We start from the raw sequence: 22,777 nt of genomic DNA, 5'->3' as shown, positions 1-22,777 counted from the left end.
CCAGATTGTTTGGTTCTTTTTGCGGTCAATTTTGTTTACTGATCTCTGTAAGGACACAGAGAGTTATTATTTAATCATAAACCTCAAAGTTTATTCTTTTATTTTCTTCAGCAGTAATATGTGTGTGCTTCAAAAAGAAGTCACTCATATCTAACTCTCTTATACTGTTCTAGAATGATTACTCCTTCATTTTCTGTATTTATTGAGGAAGTTCATGTTTCCAGGTTAATCAACAGCATTTCGTGTATCTAACAGACAATCTGGCAACCATTGTTCTACCCTACACTCTCTGCACAAGTTGTAAGTTATGAGAATTCAGACTGAGTGGCTTTATCTTATTCTTTCTATTGAGCTTTTTTGTATTGGATCAAAAGGCCAACCAGAGAAAAACGACACAAGGGATGACTGTCGTGCAGAATTTATATGCTAGATTTGCATACTGAAATCCTTAAGGATACGATTTTGGTAGTTTTATGCTTCCCATATATTCCATGCACTGTGCTGTACTTAGGGAACAAGGAAAGAGTCATATGATTATCTCCTTGGCTGGAAATATAAGGTTCTTGGTTATATAAAAGCATGCTCATTCTAGACTTACTGTTTCCCTGCTTTTGGTTGGGCATACATAAAAGCCAGAATTTGTATATGTAGAATGTATGTTTTGTCTTCAGTGAAGATGGTTTGAGAGTTGTGCTTCTCCATCTTTTAGCTCTGGGAGTGTAGGTGGACAACAGCACAGCTTTTCCTCAGTGCATGCTTCATATAGAATTATCATAAAGTCATAAAATGGTTTGAGTTGGAAGGGACCTTAGAGATCATCCAGTTCCAACCCTCATGCCATGAGTGGGGTTGCCACCCACTAAATCAGGTATATAGATCAGATCAGATATATCTCTGGTGTAAGTTAATATAATGAAACCACTGATGTGCTGTGTTCTAATTTAGAGGATTGAGATTATGTTCCTAGGTTATTAGCTCTTCAACACTTCTGTTGGGCCATATTTACTTGTTTCACTCATATGGAGAAGCAGAGCTAATCATGCCCTCATGTCCAGTTAGCTCAATTGACTTTCTTGCAATATGGCCTGAAGTATGTGTGATATACTGATTAATACTGATGGCAGAGTTGTACAGGAGAAATCCCTGTTATGGAACCTCAAGAAGAATATGTTTTGTTTCCTCTCCAATTCATTAAAACTAACAGCCAAAGAAGCTAAAGTGAAACTGCTGGGAGAGATCTCTAAATATGATAGGAACATGATGTCCTTTCTAAATGTGTTTAGATGGGTATATGAATTAGTATACTTTTTCATATAATTGCATAGAAAACTGATGAGGAATATTTGCCCTGCAAGCTGTCATCAATTTTTTATAGATTTTTTTTTTTAATAAAGGGAGACCATGTATATGGCCACACCCATGTTAAAAGTACAGTGCTCCAATAGACATAGATTCAGTCTGGCACAGCTGACAGTGAGGGCTGCTGGGTGCACACTGCATACATTGTGGGAGAGTTTATTTTGGTTTAGTTCTAATCTGATCCTGTGTACCAAAGGCCATTTAGCAGCTGGAATGATCTTCTAGTTTAGGTGCCATTAAACGAACCCTGGCTGCACCCTTGAAAACTGTAATGTGGGCCTGTGTGATAGTCTTGCTTGTAAGTATGCTCTTGATCCAAACTGGAACGCTGACCCATGCCTACATTGTATATGGTCTGTCCAAGATATCAATCATTGTTATTAGTATTTCAGTAATAATACAATCTAAATGAGTAATGCTAGACTCTCTTGATTTTCTAATAGGAGTATTTGTCCCCCTACAGCATCTAGGGGAAGTGGTGGAGCTAGGAACAATTGTGGCAGAGAAGTTAAAACATGCTGTGGAGAGGTGGCACTCAAATGAGTGATTTTTTTTCAAGGTCAGTAGTGCACACAGTGTCATCCCAAACCATGTCCCACATTTTCAATTAGTTAGAAGAACCTTTCAAATCACTTCCCCTTCCTTGACAATTTTTCAGGTTTAGCTGAGAACGTATATGACTATGTAGCTGAGGAGAGCAGGGTAAGGGAGATAACTGTTCTTGTACTGTCTTTTAAGCAAGGAAATTCACAGTTCTAATCTATGTAGCTCCGTGCTTCTTCTTATAGACAGATTGTAATTTGGGGGGGGGCAATGCACTGCTTGAGCCTATTCTAGAATTTAAAAAAAAAAAAAAAAAAAAGGAAGCAACAGATCAGTCCCCTCAGTGATTGTAATTAGACACATTTAGCCTAGAAAATAAGATCCACGTGGACAGTTTGCGAGTTACCAAAGCAGAAGTTTTTTTAAAACAAGGAATATATGGATGCCACGATCATTTGTCATGCAAGAGAGAGAAAGAGGGCATAACAGCTACATTTTGTTATCAAGTCAGTTGTTAAGAAATTTGATTAGGTTATAGCCAGTGCTCAGCACATCAGCTTTTCTCTTATCAAGGTGCTTTGCAGTTTTTCAAAAGGAGGTTAAGATGACAAAGCATGGAGAATGGTACGGCCAAGTTGTTACGACAGGTGGTAGAAGACTGCTTTGATTTGCAGATAATGCAAGTGTTAAACACAGTAACCTCTCCAGCCAAATTTATACTCTGGTAACTATAACGACAAAATGCTCTCCACCATGTCCCCCTTCCTTCCTCCTAACATTTCAGTTGCCTCATGCAGCATGTTTTATTGCCCTAATCTGTGGTAGTAGAGCTGTGGTGTGATTTTATAGCAGCTGCTATGTATCATCCTGTGGATGGCTGTACTTCAGTGATGGACAGAGTGATTTATGTGTAGATAGATCTAGTTTATACACTCATTTACTAAAGTTTATAAAGACACGTGGGAGCCATCTGAGAAAAGGTGCTATAAATGACAGGCCTGGTTCCAGTTTTCCTGACACCAGTCGAAACTTTAAAGTACAGTGACCCTGCAATAGCACGATAGGAGAGCAAGAGCAGTGCATCTGGGCACACAGTGGTATTTTGGCGGTGTTTGAGGTACCCTTGATTTTGCTCTGATCTTCATCTGTCTTGCCTGGGCACTGATTATCTTAGAGGAACAGGACAGCAGGAGAGGAAAGGAGAAAGCATTGCTCATTGAGAGAGCTTTAAATTAGGTGTGAAGTGGGAGGAGGTTAAAACAAGGCTTGCTAGAGATGAGCCTAGGGAAAATATGACGAGTTTGCGGGAGATGTGAATGGCTCAACTGAAATGCATCTGCACCAATGCACACAACATGGCCAACAAACTTGAGGAGTTGGGAACCATCATGTGGCTGGCAATCTATGACATTGTTGGCATTACTGAACCGTGGTGGGATTGCTCCCATGACTGGAGTGCTGCAGTGGATGGCTATAAGCTCTTCAGAAAGGATAGGCAAGGAAGGAGGGGTGGTGGTATGGCTCTCTATGTTAGAGAGCATTTCGATGTTGTTGAGCTCTGGACTGGGAAAGATAAAATTTAGATTCTGTGGGTAATAATCAGTGGGAAGACCAACAGGGGTGACATCTTGGTGAGGGGTCTGGTATAGACTACCTATCCAGGATGAAAAGACAGACAAGATGTTCTACAAGCAGGTGGACAGATGTGTGATTGAAACCCTTGTTCTATTCAACTTCCCGGATATATACTGGAAATATAATAGAGAACAGAAGAAGTAGTCTAGGAAGTTTCTAGAGCGTGTGGAAGACAACTTCCTGGCACAGATGGTAAGAGAGCCTACCGGGGGAGGTGCTCTGCTAGTTCTGTTCACAAATATAGGACTGGTGGGAGATGTGGAGGTTGGGAGCTGTCTTGGGAAGAGCGACTGCAAAATGGTAGAGTTCTCTATTCTTGGTGGAGTCAGGGCAGGGCTCAGCGAAACTGCTACCTTGAACTTCCAGAGGGCAGCATTGGAACTATTCAGGACACTGTTATGGAGAGTCCCTTGGGATTCAGTCCTGAAGGGCAAAGGGATGCAGGAAGGCTGGACACTCCTTGAGGAGGAAGTCTTAGAGGTGCAGGAGCAGGCTGTCCCCCTGTCCAGCATGGATGAACCGAGAACTAGTTCTGAGGCTCCAGAAGAAAAAGGGAGTTTACCTCCTGTGGAAGAAGGGATAGGAAGGAGACATGCAGGGAGAAAATTATAAAGGCAAAAGCCAAGCTTGACTTCGACCTGGACACTATAGTAGAAGAGAGGAAAAAAACTTTTTTACAATATATTAACAGTAAGAGGAGGAAATGAGGAGCCTTGCCTATTAATTTTTTATTGGGCAGTCCATTTGGCTGTTTATTTTAACTCTATCTGTGCAAGTGAGTGCAATGTTTCTAAACACCAGGTGAAAAGCACTGAGGAGAGGTAGAGATTACTGTTTAGAATGTGGAATATTAATGATATCTAGCTTTTCATTTAGCACTTTATATATATAAATTATAACTGGTTCTAATTCTAAGTAATTATTTAATGGACAGTACTTTCTGTCTTTTAGTCCCAGTGTCTGCTCCAACTGTGTTGGGAAGCTTCAGCATAATTCCTGTAATAAATGGATTGAAACTGTAGTAGTTCTTACCTGGTCCTCTTCATTAATTCTTTGGGGATTTACTATGTGCCCTGTGAAAGAGTATCTACTGAAGAAAAGATGGAAGTATTTGCTGCTGGCTTGTTGCTGATTGTGCATCTTGCTTTGATACTGTGAATGTAAAGACAAAATAAACAAGATGAGAAGAGGGTTAAGTATAACCTAACGGGCACAGGACACCTATGTCTGTGTGAGCATAAAAGAATGTTTCTCTAGGGACCATGGATCTGGTTCCAGGACAGGAGAGGGGGACCAGCTCTTCAGTGGGGTGTAAAGTGACATAACGTGGTTGGTATTCATGCAGGTATGATGATAAACATCAGTTAAGAAGCTGACATTTAATTTGTACATACCAGTACAAAAGCACAGGGAAAGAGGAAACCAAACTGATTGCTATTTCAAGGGCTAGATTATTTTATAGTTTGTGGCTGGCCATCCCAGAGCTGTAGGAGGCCATACAATTGTGAGAGATATTATCCACATAAACCAGGTGAGAAGGATTACACTCACAGTCTTCAGTCTACAAGGATCTCTGTGTGGAGTTGTTAAAGGACCCTTCAGAAGGCATATACTTCATAAACAGTCTTTGCACTTGTGGCTGGTAATTTGATAGCAAAAAAACAAGCTGTTTTTTATTTATTTTGGTGTGTGTGTGCTTTGGAAGAACATAACAAGCCTGCAACAGACACTATGAAGTCCTGTACAACAGTTTTAGACAGAACAAATAGTAACACAAAAAGCACTACATAAACATAGGTGGGCAAGTTAACTTCTCATAAGTAGTTATTTGTTGCTCTCAAATGAAATGTGGTAAGTGGGTGTGTACGTGCCCCTAATCTGTTGCAGAGTAAGCAGATCAGGTTAAACCACTGAAATGAGGTCATTATTATCTTGAGGGAGGGAAAGCAAGGACAGTTTGAGGCAGCGAAGGATGGCAAAAATGATGCAAGAATGAATTACTGTGCTACCATATAAGAAAGAAATGAATATTTGAAGGTGCCAAACAGACATAAATCTGGATCAAGGAGCACCCTGAATTTTAATCTCAGATTCAGCTACCTTGTGTTACTGAAAGCACCACATCAAGGAGATATATTAAAGGCTTAATGCTAGATAGAGAACCTTCCTCAAGTATGTGGAGAATGTTTTTCTGCACCAATATGCATGGCTACAGTGGATCTCTGGAGAGGCCTGGTGGGGCTCAGGGGGGAGCAGCAGCACGCTCCTCCTTGCTGCTAAAGCCCAAGAATACTGTCAGTTTTCCCAGCAAAGCTGAAGGAGAGCAGATGAGACAGAAGGAATAAAAAAAAGAAATAGAAGTAAATAGATGAAAGGCCAACTGTATCTGTAAAATGTTAATTAAAGACTGCAAGGCCAACTGGGTTTTCCATTCTATTTTTAAAATGCTGTGTGCAGCTCTTATCTATGAATTATATAGCAACTGCAGGGATCCCACCTTGGGTTAGAGTGCCATATTGTTCCTGTTGAGCTTTCTCAAGTCTCAAAAAACAGAGAGAAGCATGACAGGATCCTGCCCTAGCTGTGCCATGGCTTTAGGATGAGCAGTGTGAGGAGTTGCTGCACATCTTGTCATGTCAGCCATTCATTGGGGTTATAAAAACCCCAGAACACTGCTACTGAATGTGCAATAGGAAGATGGACAAAGACAAGCAGAATGAAAATATGCCCAGTTTATGGATAAGAATAGGAATGCCTAGTTCATTCAAAGTACATACCACAGTCATAGATTTAACTGATTGTTTGCAGTTACATCCCTAGGGGGTTTTCCTTACATTGTCCAGTAACCACTGATTGATAGGAGACTTAGAAACACCAGTGTGTGGAGGAATTAAGAGCAATTAGTCCCCATGTAGCTCAACTCTATCCAGTGTCCTATTAACACTAGCATAGCTATTCAGTGCTGGAGTGATTTGTTACCAACGATTTCACCATTGTCTATACCCTGTTGTCTATAAATTTTAAGTGCACTTCAAAGTCTTGAGATAACTCTCTCATTATTTGAGTGGAGACTTGGAGGTTTTTCCTTAATGAATAAAAAGAAATTTTCCTGTTCCCATAAATATTTGCTTTTCTCTTGCACTGTGGCACAGGAATATTCTGAATATGTATGACTGAAAATGTTGCCTGAACTGTTTGTGTTTTCGGCATGTCAATAGTACTGAGTGATGCCAGCCCATTGTTTCATTTGGGAAAAGGTGCAGATTAATTCCATTATAGCTGCTGTGTGTGGTCAGTTGTGAATGGGCTGGGTTGAGCTGGATTGATACATAAGGCCCCTCCTCTGTGATTTACGAGTTTGATGCTGTTATTTATCAAACATACTGGGTGTGGGCAGTGACTCATCTGGGGTAACTTGGCACATCATCACTGAATTGAATGGAGTCAGTCTGTTTTACTGTGGCTTATGATTCTCTTCAACACATTGAGGAGCTCCTTCCCTGATCTCTCTGCAGTCTAACAGATATGTCATATTGTAAGGGAGATTGTGCATTTTCAGAATTTCTCTTCCCTTAAAATTCCCAGAGAGCAATAAGAGGTAGCACCATTTTCATGGTGTCACTGTGCCTGATTGAGTATTTTATATTTTTAAGCTGTTTATGCAAAGAATCTCCTTGGTAGCACAGACTGCTTTCTCTGAGCATTAGTGAGAGGTGAAAGTCAGAGAGATGGCACTGTCAGGGAATTACCCACAACAATTTGCATGAATTTGGTGCCTTTCATGCAGTATCTCAAGGCACTGCACTTTCAGAAGCCAGCAACTACAGAGACTGAGCTTCACTAAGTAAATATTGCTGACGGTGGAGGCATACATTTGTCAAGGGAGCCTGAATTGTAAATAGTTTGCAGAAAAAATCCCACAGAAGAGAGTCGCTGTTGCACATGCATATACATGTATACGTACAAAACACAGAAACAGTAGGCACAAGAAATGTTGTATCATGTTGCTGTTTATTCCATTCCAGGAAACAGCCCTCTTCAATTTCTTTATTTATGTAAAAAGATATTGCAGAGCCTCACAGTATTCACAAGTGTCAGCTGCCAGCAATCAGTTTTGTTGTTGACAAATAAAAACATGCTTTTAAACATGTAGAGACTGAATGCTATTCGGTTGTATTTCTGCAGTTCTTTGCACAATGACTTGAAGTCTGAAATCAGTTTATTAGCTTTGTCTTACTTCTGTATATACAGGTTGGAGACTGTCAAGTAGGAGAAGACATTATGTCCCTGCTTTCTCTTAGTATTGAGAATCCACTGATTTAAATGCAAGCTTTTGACTTGAATATCTAGACTCAATTTCACTGGGCAGACATTGTTTGTTCCTTTTTTTTTTTACTGACATTTTCTCTTCTGTGCAAGAAGAGAGAGCCTGAGCAAGCACTTGAGCCCATGATCACCTTGTGTGTGCCCACTTTGACATGAGCTTATTCCCAGGCTCAAATGCTGAAGGGAAGCACTCTTGTAGAAAACTCAAGCTCAGTTTGCCCACTGTACAAGCCTTAGCAGATATTGATTTACATGGTTATCCTATATCCCAGTGTAGAGTAAATAACTCCTAATGACGATACTCCACCAGGGAATAGTATAGAAGATGGTATATTTTAAGTAGTTCTATATAAACAGTTATACAGGTAATACAAAAGAGAAGATGGCTCACCTTTAAGATGACAAGGCTCGCAGAGGACTCCACATGGGAGGGATCTCCAAGAAGAGATCCTTCCCTGGTGGTGGTCAGCCCTTAAATGGGGTTTGAGAGAGGAGGAACTAGGCTCCACCCCTTCCACCCACACAGGTATATCACCTTCACCTGTGCCCCCATGGCTGACTTGGTGCTCACCTCAGGTGACCAATCAGTGGTTCAGGCCGTGATTCAGCAGTTCCCATACACTCCACCCCTTCACGACATGAACCACTGATCAAGTAACCATAAGGTGAGTTCCCCTTGATACAGAGACCCAATACATCGCGACGCTTACATAATTGCCCGTCGCAACGCATGCTGATGTAATCTGATATGAGTGATGATCGGCGCATCCGTCGAACTCTTCTTTGGGCCAGTGCTCGGTGGTATCTACTGGAAGCATGTAATCATACAGTGCAGGTCCATCTTACGTGTCATCAGTCCCGGTTAGACCATCACCAGATGCTTCACATGGTCTTATAACAACTCTGGAACACTGCAGTATTGTTTTGATTCCTTCTGGTGATTCATAGACTTATGGGGAGTAATACAAGTGTTTTAGAGGTACCAAGAGGGGAAGATCCGCTTTCCAGGGCAAGATACAGGCCGTATTCCTGTCTTGGGTTAACACTTCAGCTTGTACAGGGGCACGCCCTGGTCGCCTGTACCAAACCCTTTGACCCGATGTCTGTGGCTGTACGACTATATCAGGCACCAAAGGGGGTGTCCTGATCTGCCACAGAGACATGATAGGGGTCCCCTTAGCAATGAAGACTGGAGTGTTAACCATTATTTCAGTAGGCCATGTACCTATAACCGGAGGAGCTACCGAACCCCCCACCTCCAATAATCTCACCCAAGGTGCAAGTAGGCCGCACCATCGTGGTCCTACCTGCACCTTCCAGGGCCATTTTATTCTATTGGTACCTGGTTCTAGGTCCTCAGGGGCAGGGAGCAGAAGGTTGTTCTCATTGCCAATCTGAGGTTTCACTTCATTATCGGTGCCCGTAATTTGGATCCTAAGTGGGGAGGCCCATATTGTTTGTAACATTTTCAAGGCACTGGGTCTGCCATCTCTAGGTCTTTCATTCAGGTCCCGCAGGGTCTCATGGAGTCTCTTTGTCCACCCCTGCAGGGACTGAGAGTCTGTCTTCAGGGCAGCCTTGAGAATACCATTGTAACGTTCGATAAGGCCTGCCCCCGTTGGATTATATGGCAGGTGGAATCGCCACTCAATATTATTTTCTTCTGCCCAGCGTTGTATCACTGCACCCGTGAAATGACTTCCTTGGTCACTCTCGATGACTTGCGGTGTCCCGTAGGCAGCCATCAACCTTGTGAGTGCCTTTATAGTGTATGCCTGGTTGGCTTTTGGTACTGGATAGGCCTGCATTAGCCCACTCGCGGTGTCGACACAGGTTAGGGCATATCTCGCCCCCTCAGACCGAGGGAGAGGCCCAATATAATCAACCTGCCACCTCTGTAGAGGATTGTGTCCTCTAGCAAGATGGGCTGTAGTTTCAGGCAACGACCTCGGTCTTATCTTAGAGCAGGCGTCACAGTCTCGGCATGCTTGAGCGATGTCCGATAGTTGTACGGGCAGTCCCCACGCTTTAGCGGCTGCCCACATGGTCTTCTGCCCAGCATGCCGCAGCTTTTGATGTAGCCAGTAAGCGATATTCTCAGATGGAGAGTTCTCAACCCATCTAACTCGGGCCAGTGTGTCGGCTTCATCATTTCCTGGTGACTGTAGGGGTTGATGACCAGAAACATGGTAGACACACACAGTTCTGTGTTTGACTGTATTCCATATGTCTAACCACATATCTTTGCCCCAGATCGGTCGGGAGTGGATAGTCCAATCCTGGGTGGCCCACTGTGCGATCCAAAGAGTGAGCCCCCGATACACAGCCCAACTATCTGTGCAAATATTCAGGATACCATCACCAGGTTCTTTGGTTATAACCATCCACACCGCCCGCAGCTCTGCCCACTGGCTGCTTTGACCATCCCCCTCTTCGAACCAGATTGTGTCTGTGGCAGGATGGTACGCTACTGCTCTCCACTTACTTGGGTTGCCCTTGCTGGACCCATCCGTGTACCAGGCATCTTCAGGAATAGGATATATTCCTTCCTGGACGGGACTCTGTGGTGGAGCAACCGAAGTTTGTTTTGGTGCATCACTATGATACGTTACTGGGCCAAGAATCTTCTGAAGCTCTTCTTTCAACGGTGAGGAAGATAGACTACTCCTCTGACTGAGATACGCAACCCATCGTGCCACCGTCTGCGCCTGGGCCACCCCCGTCTTAGGAAGGTGGGTCAGATCTCTTACCCACCCCTGGATTGGCAATGTAGTCTTGACTATAACTTCGGCTGTTTGGGTTATTGGCTCTACCGCTTGTAATGCAGAATAGGCAGCCAATAACTGTTTTTCAATCATACTATATCTTTCCTCTGCTCCATGCCACACCTGAGACCAAAATCCAATGGGGGTCCGAACAGAACTCTGACGTTGCCACAGGCCCCAGCCAAAGCCATCTTGAGTTACGTGAACATCTAGCTCAGCTGGAAGGGTAGGATCAAATATACCCAGTGCCTGGGCTTGTTTAACTGCCTGTTTCGCCTGTTGAAAAGCATCCTGTTCTGTTCTCCCCCAGTCCCATAATTGGCCCTTTTTGGTAAGTCTATATAAAGGTCTCAGCAGCTGCGCCAAATGAGGTATAAAGGAACGCCAATATCCCAATATACCCAGGAATTCCTGCAGCTGCTTTGGTGTTGTAGGGACTGGAAATGCCTGAACCTTATCTATGACGGCATCAGGTAATACTTTGGTCTTTCCTGACCAGACTACCCCTAGAAATTTTACGGACAGTCCTGGACCTTGCACTTTTTGAGGATTGATAGCCCATCCTCTTTCACTTAGGTAGGCAGTTAATGAATCTGCTGCCTCCCCTACTGCTTCCAGTGAGTCGGATGTTAACAGGAGGTCATCAATATAGTGGTATAGGTTCACACTGTTTGGTTTCCTCCAATCAGCCAGGTCACGTGCCACCAAATTATGACAGTATGTTGGTGAGTGCACATACCCCTGTGGCAAGACCTGAAAGGTCCACTGCCTGCCTCCCCACGTAAATGCAAATTGATCTTGTGATTCTTTAGCAATAGGTATGCTAAAAAACGCATTCGCTAAATCCAGGACACAATGGTAGGTTTTAATTTCCCTACTAAGAGTGTCCATTAAGGAGGCAATATTGGGTACGGCCGCATGGATGGGCGGCGTGACCTTATTCAGTTCCCTATAATCCACCGTCATTCTCCATGTTCCATCCGACTTCCGTACTGGCCATATGGGGGAATTATATGGGCTGTGTGCAGGCCTTATAATACCTACTTTCTCTAATTCCTGCACTGTTTTTGATATTTCTGTTCCATTTACTAAAACACTTTCAGCTCCTGCATCCCATAACCTTAGGAGCCATGATGGTATGCTTTCTCTTGGTTTCTGATGGAACCGTTGTACTAGGTCCATCAACTCATTAGCTGTATATGGACGAGCGGTCACATGGAGGCAGGTTTCTGCAGGGGGCCATTGGTCAGGAGGCACCCCTGCTGGTCTATCCTGTACCTTCTTTGTTTTTTGAGTTATAATAGGCCGAATCTCGAATGGGTCCATCATAGATGGAGTTTCGAGATCTGCCTTAGAGATCTTTTCCCCTGTCATATCAGAGTCTTCTTCCTCTGATTTTGGGGTGTCTTCTACCAATATATTCCTTATTTGTCTTGTGGGGACATTTAGGCCAGGCTTTTTGGTTGTTAACGTACCCAGCTGTTGTTCCAGTTTCTCAATACGGTCTCGTAATAACTGATTTTCAGTCTCCATATTAACATTTGCAACATCTAACTTGAGTATGGCCATTACTAATGGCCAGGCTACTGCAGAGGCAGCTAACCGCCGCTCCTTGGTAACAAGTATGTCTTTATCTAATCCTACGAAGTAGTCAGTCAAATAAGATGGAGAAGGAGCGGCAGTCCCTGGAACCCGCATGGGTCCCCATTTCTCAATAACGGATGCCAATCCATAGTAGGGTGACCCCATGAATCCTGGAATTAGACCAGGGATTGTCTGTTCTAGGGGGGTAACGTTCTCCCCCTTGGCCCATTTAAACATACTCCAAATAAACGACATTATGGATTTAGTTAGAGCTGCCTGGCTCGCCAAATGTAGAGTAAATAACTCCTAATGACGATACTCCACCAGGGAATAGTATAGAAGATGGTATATTTTAAGTAGTTCTATATAAACAGTTATACAGGTAATACAAAAGAGAAGATGGCTCACCTTTAAGATGACAAGGCTCGCAGAGGACTCCACATGGGAGGGATCTCCAAGAAAAGATCCTTCCCTAGTGGTGGTCAGCCCTTAAATGGGGTTTGAGAGAGGAGGAACTAGGCTCCACCCCTTCCACCCACACAGGTATATCACCTTCACCTGTGCCCCCATGGCTGACTTGGTGCTCACCTCAGGTGACCAATCAGTGGTTCAGGCCGTGATTCAGCAGTTCCCATACACCCAGGTATCTTCATAGTGCCTACCAGAGGACTTGTCCTGGAAGACTTTTGGGAAGATCCATGCGTTCCCACTTTCCATGACTTTCCATAGGTAACTTTTTAAAATATAAATACTTCCTGGAGATGAAGGTTATTAATAATATTGGAAGAGTTGAGCTGGTCATCTGATGTGTCTTAGAAATGCTTGAAAAATCTATTCTTAGTCTATAGGAGCAAAGTCAGTGTTTCAGACTCCAGTGGTATCTTGGCATTATTCCCCCTTCCTTGACTTTTCCAGCAAGCCTACCAAAAAGACAACCTGGTTTTAAAATAAAATTATTTATTTTCTGGGGAAAAGAAATAATAATAAAAATATAAATAAATAAAAAAACAGCTGTGAACTGGTGGTTCTATATGTCCTGGAATGAGGTGCTGTTGAAATGATTAATGTGCCCATATTTTAAGGAATTGTATTTATTTTTGACATTATAAGATTCTTTTCCTCCCCTCTTCACCAAACAAAAAGAAAAAAAGAAAAAAGAAAAGATATTTTCCATTTGTTCAGTTCAGGCTTATCAGTCTCTTGCCCATGAAGTCTAATTTATCTTTTGCTTGCAATGTCACATGTTGCTCAGTGACTCTACCTTATTGCTATTCTTGAGCAAAACTCAGTCTCGGGTAATGTATGCTAGATAGATACTTATATTCAGCCCCCAATTTTCCTGGTAGTTTGCCATTCTCATAATAACTGACCCACTATCACTGCTGCAGAGTTCACATAAAAGAATAAATTTTTCTAGTGACACGGGTCACTTAATGGTGAACATCTTAATAATGAAGCTCTCTAAATGCAATTAGACAGATTTGTGTAAAGAATAAGTAAGGATGCACCTTCTCCATCTTTCTATTCCCCCTTTCCTCCCTGTCTGAGGCTTATATTTATTTATTCATTATTTTTGGAGGAAAGAGCATATTTGCTTTCAGTATAAGGAAAAAAATGGACTACTAGTAAGAAACTTGTTACAGTTTTCTTCAAATTTGTAGCACAACTGCTCCTGCACACCACTATGGATATTTTATGGCAATCAACATGGTTCCTCTGGAGACAGAGAAAGCCATATTCATACAAATATCAATGTTTAATCAAAACTACCAGTATCAGTGTTGTCTTTTTAGCTACAAAGTAGCAGAGTATTTGCATAGTATAGTTCCAGGTAGAATTAGTAGATTAAATTTTGCACTGAGCAGTTGAGGCTAATAAAAGTGAATAAGGAGATAAGGCCAAAGCTTAGTAAATAACACCCCCCACCACATCTTTTGTAGGGAAATGCTCTTACTGGTCTTGCCATAGGGTAGAAAGAGAAGTGAACACTGCATTACTTCTAAGGAATGGTGATCCCCTTCATAGATGCAGTTGCTTGATCTTTTGATGACAGTTTGTCTAGCAATTAAGGGGATTCATGTGTCTGAAGTAAGGGTCAACAAAGGGGTTTAGACACTCAAATACATTGATTTTCATGGGAGTTGGGCACCAAAAGGTTTTCTAAAAGTTTTGTGTTGCTGAACTATGAGTACCTAGCTATGAAGGGAAAGATGGCCAGCTGCAGGCATAATCACGCATGTAAGAAATCAGAGAAACCAATCTGGTCTCGCTGAATTTACAAATGAGTGGGGATGGTTTTGGACATCTACAGGAAGAATTAGGGATTTACAAGAAGAATCAGAGATCTGTGTGTGATCATGAGGCTATGATCTCACTGCAATCACAGTAACGATGTGAGACACCTCGCGTGACTGGGATGCTTTCATGGATGACTATGTTCTTTTCAGGAAAGACACACCAGCAAGACGAGGCAGGGAAATTGCTCTTTATGTGAGGAATGCCTAACGATGAACCTGTGGAGAGCTTATGGGTGAGAATTAAATGGCAGGCTAATCTGGGTGATGCTGTTGTAGGTGTTTACTACAGGAGACCTGATCAGGAGGAGGAAGTTAATGAGGCTTTCTACAGAAAGCTGAAAGTAACCTCACAGTCACAGGCACTGGTTCTCATGGGTGACCACTCAAATATGTGCTGGAAAAGTATCACTGCCAAGCATGCACAGTCCTATAGTTCCTGAAAGATAACTTTCTGATGCAGGTGGTGGAGGAGAAGCATGCTGCTGGACAAACAAGGAAAGACTGGTTGGGAATGTGAAGGCTCAGGGCAACATTGGATGCAGAGACCATAAAGTAGTAGAATTCAGGATCTTATATGGAAGAAACAAGGTGATAAGTAGGATTGCAACCCTGGACTTCAGGAGAGCTAACTGAACTCTTCAAGGATCTACTTGGAATTATCCCATAGGTTACCTCACTGAAAGGGGGTGAAAGAGAGTTGGTTGAAACTCAGCACCACTTCTTCCAAGCTCAAGAATATGTCATTGTTAAGAGTATGAAATCAGGAAAAATTGGCAGGAGACCTGCATGAACGAGCAAGGTTGGAAAAACTTAAATAGAAGAAGAAATTCAGTGGCATATGTAAGAGGAGTCTGTCAACTTAAGAGGAATATAGGAACATTGTCAGGGCATTCAGAGATGTCACAAGGAAGGCTGAGGCCCACTTGGAATTAAATCTGGCACGAGAGGTTAAAGACAACTAGAAAGGCTTCATTAATTATGTCAGTAGCCAAAGGAAGACAAGGGAAAATGTGGGCCTGATGCTGAATGAGGTTGGTACCTTTGTAGTAGAGATCACTGAGAAGGCGGAGTTACTGAATGCCTTCTTTGCTTCAGTCTTTACTGCTACTACTGCCCCTTGGAAATTCCAGGCCTTGGAGATAAAAGAGTCTAGGGAAAGGAAGACTTCTTCTTGATCAAGGAGGATCCAATCAGAGATCATCTAGGCAAACTCAATGCACACAAATCCATGGGTTTCAGCGGGATGCACCCACGAGTGCTGAGGAAGCTGGTATAAATGATTACTAGGCCACTCTTTATCATCTTTGAAAGATCATGGAGAACAGGAGAGGTGTCTGAGGACTGAAGGAAAGCCAATATCACATGTCTTCAAGAAGGGCAGGAAAGAGGAATAAAGTAACTACAGGCCAGCACACCTCACCTCCATTCCTGGGAAGGTGGTGTAGCAGCTTATTCTGGATGTCATCTCCAAGCAAGTGGAAGAGAAGAAGGTTCTCAGGAGTTGAGAAAACATGCTTGACCAATCCAGTAGCCTTCTACATTGCCATGACTGGCTGGGTAGATGAGGGGAGAGCAGTGGATGTTGTCTACCTTGACTTCAGCAATGCTTTTGACACTGTCTCCTATAGCATCCTTGTAGGTAAGCTCAGAGAGCATGGGATAGGTGAGTGGACAGTGGGATGAATAAGAACTGGCCAACTGGTAGAGCTTAGAGGTTTGTGGTCAGTGGTGCAGAGTTTAGTTGGAGACTTGTAGCTAGTGGTCCCCAGAGGACAGTACTGAGATTGGTTTTGTTCAACATCTTCATCAGTGACCTGGATGAAGGGATAGAATGCACCCTCAACAAGTTTGCTGGTGATCCAAAGCTGGAAGGAGTGGCTGACACACCAGAAGGCTGTGCCATTCACTAAGACCTAGATAGGGTAGAGTGTTTGTCAGAAAGTAACCTTACGAGGTTCAGCAAGGGGAAGTGTAGAGTCCTACACATGGGGAGGAATAACCACATGCATCAGTACAGGTGAGGGGCTGACCTGCTGGAAAGAAGCTCTGTGGAGAAGGACCTGGTAGTTAGTTAGCTTTGAGTTGTGATGAGATCCCCCATGTCCTTAGGATAACAGGCTGGTATTTCAGGGGATAAAATCATTGGTCCAGCCCTGGCATCCTCATCTGCTGCAGAGGTCATCACTGAACTGTCTACTTCTGAGATGCTTTTATCGTGCAGGGAAAAAAATCTTACTTTAATAGCACTGTTCAGGACAATCTTGACTCTTGAGATCTATGATAGCAAGTATCACTTCCTTCATGGTAAGGGCTTTTTTTTTTTTTTTTTTTTTATGGAAAGAGTGAGAGAGGAAAGGAGGAAAGGTATTGTGGAGCAGCTCATAAAACACAGATAACCTATGAGTCATACATGTGTGTATACCTGCATATGAGAGAAGAAGGGAGAAAAGAATTGTGGTTGAAGAAAAGAATGTCTTTCATCTGAAAGCTGAACACAGATTCCTAAACTGCACATATTATACATGTAAGGTGTGAAAGCTGAGCTGAGGAGAACATGTGCTTAATTTGTTAAGAAATTAGAGAATCCTAGCAGCAACCACAGTGAAATGGAACTTGTATTCAACATATTAATCTCCTAAAAATGATCTTAGCTTGCATGGATGTGAGGTCAAAATAAAACTTTTCCTCCAGGTATGTATGTAAATTAGGTTGCACTAATAGGAAGTAACCAGTCCATTTATTTGTCAATAAGCATTCAAAGTGAAGGCTGAATGAGCCTATGTCAGAAGGAAATGAAACTAGTTTGCATTTCATGATTATGCAAAGCAGTTCTTGGTAAAATGCACTTCTCGTGACCTCTCCCCCTATTTTTTCCCTTCTCCTGCCACACTGGCAGCACATATGTGTTTAAATAATTTCCATTTATAATGACATATTGATGTGTTACTTTTACTTAGCATGAGGTGGCTATTCTATTGTTTGCCATGTTTATTCCTATGCTTCCCTCCAGTGTGGAATGGAAGAAAAAATGGTGTTTCTGGGTGTTCCCTTTCTCTGGAACTGTACATGTGAGGAAACATTTCTCTCCTTCACCAGATATGAAGACTGGGGCAAAGGGAGCAGTCAGGAAGGTGCAAAGAAAAGTAGAAAATCATGTTATTTGAGGACTGTTCCGTTTCACTCCTTTGATAGGTTTTACTGTCTGAGAACTGGATGGCACTGATTTTTTACTAGTATATCCAGGAAATTTGCGGCCTGACTTTCAAAAGAGAGAATGGAAGTATTTTCCAAAATACAAATTTTCCACAGCAACTAAAAACTTCTAGCTCAGTGTAAATAGTCATATTTTTAATGTTTCAATCAGTGCCCCAAAATGCTTTCTGTGCAAGTGGAAGCTGATCAGAAGTAGATCATCACTGCTGTAGCAGCGAGACAGATAGTCAGGGCCTCAGTCATGGGAGAGAAAGAACTTTTATGCCCTAGAAACATTGACTGCCTAAACAGACTGGACTGCTGGTTTCTAGTCAACATGTAGATGAAGGAGTGGTTGGATGAGGACCCATTTAATAACTGGTGAAAGATTTTCTAGTTTCCTTAGTCAGATCTCACACGTAAAGATTCTGAAGACTCAGTTCCTTTCTCAGTCCTATGAATTATCCTCCCTGGCTGCCACTGAGGCACAGTTCATGAGGACATGTGCAATTTGTAGTCTGGAACTGCTGAGCCAACACTTTCCAACAGTACAATATCTGTAGGTTGAAAATTCAACAAAATGTTCATATATTTTTCAAAGTAAAAAGTCTTGGTTTTATAGGCATCTGAAAGAAAAACTGAATTTTAGAATAGTTTCTGTTAATTAGTGGAAAAAAACAAAAACATACTGACTTTTTTTTTCTTTTTTTTTTCCTTAACTCACCATCAGATCAAAAGGAGAAATTGGTTAAAATGACTCTGAGCTTCTGGTGCAGGAGAAATTTGAATAAGCTTTTACATCTTTCTCAATACTCAGAGTTGCGCTTCAAACCTAAAGGAGAAAATTGAGAACTTGAGAGTTGGGCAATTATCTGCAACCCCTTACTGCTGAGACTGATCTACGTGAAGGGATGAGGAAGGAACAAAATGTCAGCAAGTCACTGTGTCATGAGCTGGAACAAACCACTTTTAAGAGCTCTTGCGTTTTGGAATTTGTTTTTGAGACACATCAGGTTCATATGCAGTCAGGATATGATGTGAAGAAGGTTTTGTGCAGTCAGGAATGAAGATTTAATAGTCTGATAAGTAGAGAAGCTTACAGATAATTTCAAGGTGTTAATCTAACCTTGCTGTGCCTTTAATCTTCAAGCATTCTGGAGAATGTGAAAAACAAAAGCTGACTGTTGTAATAATACAGTAGGCCTGGAGTGAAAATTTCTTCCAGCAGAGCAGCTTTTAAATAAATTATTGCTTTATTTTATTTTTTTTTCTCCATGATGGGGAAAAATAGCTCTAAGATGGATTGAAGGGAAAGTGAATTTACTAAGTGTCCTGCATCTTTGTCTCTCACTAATTAGTAACAGTCAAACGCTCTTGTTCTGCAGACAGTGACTACAAAGAAAAGGATAAAGAACTTGGGAAAGACTCTAGAGCTGAAATAATTAGGCAATTTATCATTTAGGGTAATTGGACTTGTGCAAAGCACTGTTATTTACCACAGGTTTCTATTTCTCCTAACTGGTTGTGAAAAATACGGCTACATCGATTGGGAAATGCTTTTGGTGCTTTTTCCACATGCATTGTGCCAGAGTCTTTCAGTTCAAAGTGTGATGTTCCTCCCAGTGATTTCTTTTCCCTCAGTGATCTTCAGAAGCAGTGTTCAGCTTCTAAAACCTCAAACCGAAATTAGATTAAAGTGCCCAATATGGGGTCAGAAATGGGAGGGATAGAGAGACGAGCTTCCACCGGGGAATTTTCACTTAACAAATGAAAGCCTTTGCTTTGTTTCAAAGGAAAAATTGCCAAGTAGGGGCACATCTTAATCACATCGGTAGCCAGCTGAGATGTTTATGCTAATTTACAAAGGTATGTGAGTATAAGAATCAGGGGGTCCAAAACTCCTGCCTCTGTGATGTGAAAAACAGGCATTTAAGCACCACTGGCAGATAGCTCTGATGTTGTTTCAGTTTAAGGGAGAAGTAGGGAAGCAGGTGTGAAGGCTTTCCTTGAATTTCACCTCACAGCTCTCTGGCAGTAGGAGTGACCTTTCCCTTGGATAATCAGCAAACTCCGAGCATTAAGAGTGCCACAGGGCTCAGCTTTGCCAGAGGCTGAGGTTTCCCTTCATTCCTTAAGGTAGAGGGCACAGCTGCTCCTTTGCAGTGCATCAGATTATTGCGCTGTCCCAGCTTTCTACCACTGCCCTCTGTTTTTTGAAGATTGCGTCTTCACAAGCAGCTGTGTTTGTGGCAGATGCTTCAGAAACGTTGAAAATCCTGAATTTCACCCTCTAAAATATCTGGTTGGTGGCATAAACCCAGTGCTGTGTTTCTACCAGGCCTTGGATGTTACACTGAGCTCCATGGTGCTGACACCCAATTACTGAGGTACTTGCCCCAAGCTTTGGATAGAGGAGGCTAAGTAGTAAAGTAATTGCTGGGCTGAGGCCAATGGGGTGAAGTTCAATGAGACCGAATGCTGGGTCCTGTACTTTGGCTACAACAGCCCCAGGCAACACTATAGATTTGGGGCAGAGTGAATGGAAGACTGTGTAGAGGAAATGGACTTGGAGGTATTGATCGATGCTTGGCTGAACATGAGCCAGATACGTGCCCAGGTGGGCAAGAAGGCCAGCGGCATCCTGGCTTGTTTAAGAAACAGTGTTGACAGCTGCAGCAGGGAAGTGTTCTTAGCATATGATAAGCATTGGTGAGGTCTCACTTCGAGTCCTGTGTTCAGTTTTGGGCCCCTCACAACAAGAAAGACAGTGTGTCCCTGGAGCATGTTCAGAGAAAGGCAACAATGCTGTGAGGGGTCTGGAGCAAAAGTCTTATGAAGAGTGGCTGAGGGAGCTGGAATTGTTTAATCTGGAGAAGAGGAGGCTCAGGGGAGACCTGATTGCTCTCTATAACTACCTGAAGGGAAATTGTGGAGAGGTGGAGTTCATCTTCTCTCATATAACTAGGACTAGAGAGAATAGCCCCAAGCTGTGCCAGGGGACATTCAGGTTGGATGTCAGGAAGAATTTCTCCAAAAGAGCAGTCAGTTGCTGGCACAGGTTGCCCAAGGGGGTTGTGGAATCACCATCCTTGGAGGTGTTCAAGAAAAGTTTAGATGTTGTACTGAGGCACATGGTTTAGTGGAAGTATTGGTAGTGTGTGGATGATTGGTCTGGATGATCTTGGAGGTCTTTTCCAACCTTGGTGATTCTATGATAATATTGTTATACTAAAGTGATTTTGCTCTACCTCCCCCACTGGGAAAAGAATCTAGGGAAAACAAAAAGCAATGTTTAAAAGCATTTTGCTGATTGCCTGCAAGAAAATCACAAATATCCACTTCCAGGCTGTTGTAGATGGGTGCCATGGAAGTGCTTTTAAGTGGCACAGCTTGACACTGGTTGCATGCATGTCTTCAGAGAGTGCCACGAGTTGTGTGTTTTTGGTTTTTTTTCTGCCAACAGCTTGATATTTTAAAACAGTTGTATGCATTTGATATTTTCTTCAGCAAGGAGAAAGTCATGACTACTAGCAATTTTCTGTGGAGATGTAAGGAGTAGTAGGTTATCTAAAATATTGTCTTTGTTTTGAGCAAGCTGAATGTATGACGAAATGTAAAATACAGATGTAAATTTGTTAGAGCTTGATCCCTCACCAAAGGAGTGTGCAAGCTCAGGTGTGGAAAGGAACACCTCTGCCAATGCAGTCAAATTATCAAATGAAGAACATTTCAATATTTATCAGTTCTTGTGCCATATTATGATTTGATGGCTACTGATGTTGATAGTTTTTGTTGAACACAGCCTTGACTGATATTCCAGGGTTTTGGGGTTGTTTGGCTTAGGGCTAGGAGCCAAATATCTTTCTAGTAGCCCTACTGATTTACAAGGGCTGTGTCAACTCTGTTTTTGCCCAGCATGGTAGGAATCAAATGGCAGGGCACGGTTCTTGTGCTCATGGCCTCATGGAGCGATAAGAAAAGTGGTAGTCTTTCTCCAAATCTGTTTCTCCAGGCCAGGTTAGATGTGCATCTGAGACCTTGCCTAGTGATTCTTGCTTTGTTTTCCTTTCCTTATCCATTTGCTTCTTTCCTGAACATACAGATCTTTGCAGAGAACTGCCCAGGGAAACTACTCTGCCCACCTATGCTTTGTGGATAACCTTGCTTACTGTTTTGCATTGCAACAGTTGCCTGTGCTTTGCACAGGGTCTGTAATCCTTCATATTTGATTCTGCAAAGCAGCTTATCTGTTTCTCCTGTTTACCTAGAGAAATTAGTGGTTCCTTTACCTACAAGTCTGAACAATGTTTAACCCAAGCTCTTATTTCAGGCAATTATTTAGGCTGGGTACTCCACCTCTTCAGCACTGCAGGCTTCTGACAGTGGGAGCAAGATGTTGTGTATTTTCTAAACATTTGTGGTTATTTTATCACTTTTCGTATATTAACACTCAGATGACATGTAAGTACTAACCTATAAATATCTGTGCAAAGCCTGTAATATTAATGTCCACCCTGCTTTCTACAGCAGAACACAAGGAAGCACAGAGAATTTAAAAGTCCTGGTGTGGGTAGAAGATATAATATTTGTAAGTTCTGGTCGATTTAAATGCCTAAGAATTTTTTGCTAAAATAATATGGTGCTTTGCACATGGGTTTAATTGAAAATATGTGGATTTTCTATGCATAGAGATCTGAATCACTGCACTCACTAGGTCTACTGGTGTGCTTAAGTTAAAAGATGTGCATCATGCTATGCAAGGAGAGAAGTGCAAGTGTCTTTTTCCTGGTGCTTTGAGTAGTCTCACAAAGCAAATATCTTTCCATTCTGCAGAAGTAAAAAATAGAGATATCGTCTATGAAATTAATTAAACCATAGATTTTAAGTTTAGGAGATCATTACCATGCAGTCTAATCTTGTGTACAACCAAGGACATAGGACTTCACTGAATTTAATCTGTTTAAATTAGTGTATCTTTTAAAGAAAACTCCCAGTTGCTTAAATTAAATGGCATAAAATGTCTTTCCAGACTTTGGAAATGAAGAGTCCTAAGTAAAACAAGTGAAACAAAATGCT

The 22,777-nt window shown here is 42.2% G+C and overlaps 1 protein-coding gene across 3 annotated transcripts in view; it reads left to right on the top strand.

Annotated features, from left to right (window-relative positions):
- The window catches only part of TBXAS1 (thromboxane A synthase 1), a 234,064-nt gene that overhangs the window by 161,861 nt on the left and 49,426 nt on the right, over positions 1-22,777 (top strand). The gene's annotated exons all lie outside the window — the stretch shown is intronic.

This window comes from Cyrtonyx montezumae, unplaced genomic scaffold (genome assembly GCF_038088225.1).
Source record: "Cyrtonyx montezumae isolate F1298 unplaced genomic scaffold, pur_monq_1.0 scaffold_3, whole genome shotgun sequence".
NCBI lineage: Eukaryota > Metazoa > Chordata > Aves > Galliformes > Odontophoridae > Cyrtonyx > Cyrtonyx montezumae.
This window is presented reverse-complemented; position numbering and strand designations above follow the sequence as displayed.